Source organism: Cupressus sempervirens, chromosome 7 (genome assembly GCF_028749045.1).
Source record: "Cupressus sempervirens isolate cs-2001-9-10 chromosome 7, ASM2874904v1, whole genome shotgun sequence".
Classification (NCBI taxonomy): domain Eukaryota; kingdom Viridiplantae; phylum Streptophyta; class Pinopsida; order Cupressales; family Cupressaceae; genus Cupressus; species Cupressus sempervirens.
Genome location: NC_143124.1, coordinates 457,929,616 through 457,936,317, shown reverse-complemented (window position 1 = coordinate 457,936,317; position 6,702 = coordinate 457,929,616).

The window sequence follows — 6,702 nt, the reverse complement described above, 5'->3', positions numbered from 1 at the left end:
GACTATGTGTTAGTTTCTTTTAAAAATAAATAAATTATTAAACAAAAAAATTATAGGAAGAGTGGAGGGTGACCCCACCACTCCACCTTTCCACCTTTCCTCTTCCCATTGGCAAATAAAACCATCCATGGGATGCATTAAATGGAGCAACTTGCCTAGGAAGGCCACCCCACCTTTTCACACCTCCCTATCCTTATTCACATGTAGCAAGGATGGTTGGCAGCTAGGCATATGTAATGTCCCCATTTTAGCAGTTGACCAAGTGTGTGTGCGTTAGCCTTGTTCTACATGGTCTCGAGGGCTAATGAAGGGTTTAATGGGATCTCGGAGTGTTTTGGCCTAGTCATTTCCAGTTTGGGACAAAACGAAGTTGATTTACTTAGTTTCAGGCATACTTACTATCTTTAGTAAATCGGAAGGACACAGTGAAGGTCAATTTTGGTGATTGGATTCGATACTCCTTGGTGAGAGCGTTCCGATGAGCTATCACTCACATTATTCAAAGTCTGATTGCTAATACATTTTAATGCCTGAAGTTTTATTAAAGTAACGTCTAATTTAATTATAAAATATTAAAGTGTTACTTTAATATTTATTTTATGGTGATGTGTACCCAAGGGAGACATAAGGGGTATTTTAATATATGTTTTATATTACACATCTTTTATCCCACATTGCCCATATGAGTTGAGCGGACCCGTGGGAATAGAATAAGAGGAAGAATTTGTGGCTTCATTAGACAGGTTGAATATGAGAAGAAATTGGTGTGTGAGTTGCAGCTTTGTTCTTGGCATTTGAGGACGTCTATCCTCTCTTGTAACATTCTAGACGTCATTCCCTTGGGGTTTGGCCTTTGGAATTCTTTCTTATTGGCTTCATTATCAGGCAGTTTAGTTGCATTTGCGGCTACAGGCAGATTTGATATTTTGCTCATATCTTCTTCATTACTTGTCCGATGCTTATGCCACTTGGAGGGAATGGTATTATGAAGGTAGTGGACTGATTGGAGGACAAAGTATTGTAGCAGAAAGTTCGTAAGCATGGGCTGGAGTATTATGACAATATTGCTGAAGTAATTAGTGAGTTGATAAATCTGCCATGTATTTGGTTTTATGAATTCTGAAAATAACATTTTATTAGCAGCCGTTCATTTCCACTTTGCATATTATTGTAGTTTCTTTCTTGTTTATGTTGTATGATACCAATTCCATGCACAAAACACAACAAACAAATAAACGTTTGATTTCTGGAGTTATAAGGGGGTTTAAGGAGTTGAATGCAAACTGTTTGACATAATTCCTTTCAGCAATTTGGTTTAGTTTTTGGGACATCCAGGGGTGTCCATTATAGCATAGGGAAGGGGGTTAGTTTAGAGAAAGTAAATGCATTTGGTTGGGTATTAATTATTTTTAGTATTTGTTGTGTTGTTATTAGGTAAAGGGGTGATATGGGGATGAGAGCATTAGAAAATTTTAGTAGAAGAATTGAATATCAAGTTTCAATGATTATTTTATTAGGTAAGGGTAGTTAAAAGTAGATCTAGGAAATCATGATAAGGTGGGGGAAACAAGATTAGTATAGTTTCTATTAAATAAGTTTTTTTAAAAATTAGATTCAAAAATATTAGTAGATGGATAGGGCATAGTGATAGGTAGGTAATGTAAATATTTCAAAAATATGTTAGTATTATTTATTGGTCTTTTTTTTTTTTTTTTTTTTAAAGTATGGGAAGGTAGGGGTAAGGCTAGGTAGTAGGAGAATAATGGTATTAAATTTAACTAATGGGAGTGCGATTGAGAATCAAATAAAAGTTATATTTATGGGAAAATTATTAGCATTTTAATTTAATGGAAAAAATGATGATGGATAGTACTGAAATTTTTTTTAAAGAAATTCATATTCCTTTGTGGCATGTTAAATAAATATTAATTAAATACATTGATCTTCTTTTTCCTTGGGTTATTGGTATTTTTGAATAATTGATAACTAAATAAAGAATAAATTGAAACAAAAAAAAATACATATTCAATACTTAATTTTAAAACCAACACCGATAAATGAATAAATGATAATCAAATAGTTAATTAAAATACCTAATAGTAGAATCGTAGTGGGCACTGTCAAGGAAAGTGGGTGTATGAGGTTTAGGGGTTATACATTTTGCAAATAAAAGGAAATGGGATGATTAATGGGGGGGGAATATGTTTGAGGTAGGACAACTTGTAGTCAAAGTACTTAGGACAATCATAAAACACTTTCTCATCTCTATGCCCTAGAACCATTGTCTCGAAAATTGATTGTGAAGTGTTTAAATCTAGGCATTGAAGGTGAAGGGTATATAACCATAACATCATAAATTAGTTTTGCATTCAATAATCATCAACCAAGTGAGCATCTCTTAGGAAACATGATATCCAGATTTCAAGTGTAACAATCTTCGTTCCACCATTTAACTTCACCACCTCCAAGTTTTAAGGATAGATTATATATCTTCTCTTCCATTTTCTCTCATCTATTTCAAAAAAACTTATTAGTTGTGATTTTTTCCTTGTAGAATTTTTGGCATGACAATTGATGATCCTAAAATGCTAAATAAATTGGGTTCTTTTGATAAGAATCTATATCTCATGTAGTACATGACACATACCTCAACTTATTTTGTATGGACACTAATGTTGACAGTAATTAGTTCTATATTTATCAAGTAATTGCTTTGTACAATGCAAAAATTTAAATTTTTTTGAGGGATATGAATGATAAAACAAACTTTTAAATAATTATGTATGACTGTAAAACAAGAGAGAGTACTATTTTCTTCTTCTTTTCTTGTAGCTAAAATAGTTATATTTCTATTGTACTCACTCAAAATTGTCTAAGGAACATAGGAATAATGACATGGGGCAAGATGTTTTCTTTGAGTCCTATCTCTTGGAGTAGTGTTGATGATCTTAAAAAGAAAAATATATAGGATCACACCTAATAATGTGTTTTTTAGCCTTCAACAGGTTGGATCTTAATAGGGCTCACTTTAGAAGAGTGAAAAATAGTCACTAGTTGCAATTGGTGGTTTTCCCAAATTGGGTTTCCACGTTAAATCTTGGTGGCACTTGTGTTTATGCTATTTCCTTTATGTGTATGTAACTAAGTTAATCATGATTAATGACACTAAAAATTTTAAGATATGAATGTTAAATAGGTACCGAGTTACAATTGTTATTCAATGCCTACTAAGTTACAACATAATACAGTTTATCATCTAGTTATTTTTTTGATTTGTATTGACATCTAAAGGACTTGGGATTTATTTTTGTAGTAACTAATTCAGCCCTCCCCTCTCAATTACTCCTCTATATTTCCAATAGCCTTTATTTTCATCATCATTCTCATTATCATAAGAACATGACCCCCCTTGAGAAAGGAAAAATTTCATGTGCATATCTAATTTCTTTATTGAAATTTTTACCTTGACTCGATTTGCTTGATTTAGACATACTAAATATCTCATTTTCTTCTTCTATTCCTACATTTTCCTCACTCGAGGAAGAAAAATATGACAAATACCTATTTGGTGGTACCTGGACTCCATGAAATAAGAGAGATAGGTGGCAATGAGAGAGATATTTTACAAATGGTAAAAGGCATTAATTCTACAGGGTGTACTGACTTATACTTGATGCTCCATGAGACTATGTGGGATGCATATGAAAGGGCTTCGTGTTTATGAAATAGTATAACAATTGGCTTATGTTAGCTACAAAATTCATGATATATATACTAAAATTACATCAACTATTAGCAACACATATGAATAATAGATAGTAAAAGTTTATAATCATCATCATCTTCATCCTCGATCATCATCATCCTTCTTGCATCATCATCCTAATTAGTAGAAGCGTCATTTGCATTAGGAGCATCATATTCTTAATGTTTATATCTGCACATATGGTTTTGAAAGAAAAATGTGGTGTAATTAATGTGTCTATCTGCAAAATTATCATTGGACATGTTGTACTTAATGGTTATATCTGCACATATAGTTTTGAAAGAAAAATTTTGTGTAATTAATGTGTATATTTGCAAAAAATATTGGACATGTTTTACTTAATGATTATATATGTACATATCATTTTGAAAGAAACAATTGGTGTATTTATGCCTCTTCATTTTGATTTGTTTCATGGGAAGCCCATCAATGGTAATAGAAAACAAATTTTCATTTTCTAAGAGTATAAATTTGTTCGGAACAACAAAATTAATATTTTACAAGAAAATGCACTTGAACAACTGTTAGCTTAGAAGCAAGAAGATGATGTTGATATTAGATCTACCTTGCTAACTTCTAATGGGTTGGGATATTATTATTTGTCCCCATCACATTCACTTTGATAGCCATGTTAGAAAGATGATCACACCTAGTTCATCCTCATGACTTTAAAGTCCTTAATCATAATCTTGGGTGCTCAATTTAATGTCCAAGACATTTGTACCTTAGGGCCCTATTTGATCATCATTTGAAAGGGCCTCAATGTCGACCACAATATGTCTCTCAATATGTTTAGAGGTTTAGAGGTAATACCACTCAACTCTTCATTGAAGTTATTCTTCAACATCCCTGACTTTCATTGTTGGGTCATCGTATGGAGCCCTTATATCCAACCATTCATTATAAGTTGGAGAATGCAGTTCATGCCTGACATGCAAGTGATGCATCTACATATGCAATATTATCACCTTGAAAAAATTTATTTGATCCTACTAGCTATGAACACCTGATTGTTCAAATTATTTTCACTTGAAAAATTATTTCTCCATCTTGAACTAACCTAAATCATTGCTTCTCCTAGCTGTATTATTTCTCTATTGTTATATATTGTAGAAAAAAGTTTAAATTTTTTTCTTTATATTTTCTTTGATGCATAGAAAAGCTCATATCATCTTAAGATAACACTAAGGAAATTTTTTACAAATATATGAATAAAAAGCTCAAAAATTAGTTCTATAAAATAAGTAATTTGTGCATCTAATGCTATTTAATGAAATACTATACAAACTAACCATCATATACTTATAAGGATAAAAGTATGCACAAAGTAAGATCTTGAGACATGAGATTTCAGCGAAAAATAAATGGAACAAAATTCAAATAGGGAGTCATATTCCTCAAAAAAAGTCATAATATGCAATATGAATTAAAATGAAGAGATCAATTTATTTCATATAAATAATTAGTCCTAGAAATATGCAAGAGCTAACTTGAACTAAATTTATAGTATGATAGAGCTATATATGCAAGTTAGAAGTGCATGATATGTGCAATGTATAAACTAGAGCCCAACTAGACTAGAATATTATAAATTTAGCCTAAATTAAGTGAACTTAAGTTAGAGAATGAATGTACAAATACATTCTTGATTATGTATAATAATGTTGATGATGATATTCTTTAACATGTAGGCAATTAGTTAATGCAAGATTGAAAAGTCTCTAAGCATGGAATGCATGAATAGGTCCTAACAACAAAATACCATCTTAAGTACCCTTGAAAAATGAAATCCTAACATCGTGAATCAATTGTTAAATATAGTGAACATGTGGATGATGTTCCAACAAATTGCACAAAATGTGATTAAAACTCTAATTATCACACAAAAGAATAATGAGACCATTAGGAGGAAAGAGAAACTCTACCATTAACTAATTAAGCCATAAAACCTTTTGACTATTAAGAAGTTTTGCTTTGTACTTGGCCATTGTATATGATAATGCAATTCAAAATTAGTTCTTGCAAAATAATGCAATAAGGCCTAAACCAAGATAAATAAATTTAAAAAATCTAGAAGTAGTCTTCCAAATATTAGAATCACAAAACCAATCTAAATCTTTGAAGCCAATGATGCAAGAGTCGCTTCATGAATAATATGTACCTCAAAATGCATTTGGTAGTCTGTCACTCACTCATGTGGATAATGAGAAAACTAAGCACATAAAGGTCAACCATAAAAGAAATATAGGACAACTATGTGTTAGGTATAAAATATTGTGAAACGAAATATCAACTAATAAAGAAGTGCTATCAGTATTCAAAACAATACTTAGGTGAAAGAGTGTGGCAGTAGGCTTGCAATCCCTATGATGTTATTTTAAAATAAGTAAAATGATGTGGTGGCCAATGTTATGGAATATGTATGCAGCTACATCATTTTTGGTAAAGTTGATTATTTGTTTTATTGTACCTAATTAGATGATAGTTCTACAAGAATTTGTAATCAACCCAACTAATCAGCAACTAGACCAATTCAATTGGGTTATGGCTTGTTTCTTTCTAAAAATATCTGTTGTGATATGTTTTTGTAAAAAAATTTGTGAACTTTGCCCATTTTTTGTGGTCTGCATTATTTTTGTGTAGGATCTTGAGGTAAGTCACTTAGCACGGGTTGAGTGAGTTTTATTTTTTTATTACTTGGATTCTAGAACATGTATGCAGATGGATCATTTTTTTTTGTTGTGAGATAATATGTAGTAAACACATTAAAAGAGATCTCTCTGACTATATAAATAGATACATGTTTAGAAGGAAATACAAAGACATACATGTTTACAAGGAAAAGAAAATTAAAAAAATTTGCATACATACCTCTTCTCAGCCCTCAAAGAAAATCATAGAGCAAGGGTAAATAGATCAAAAGGGCATGACACAGA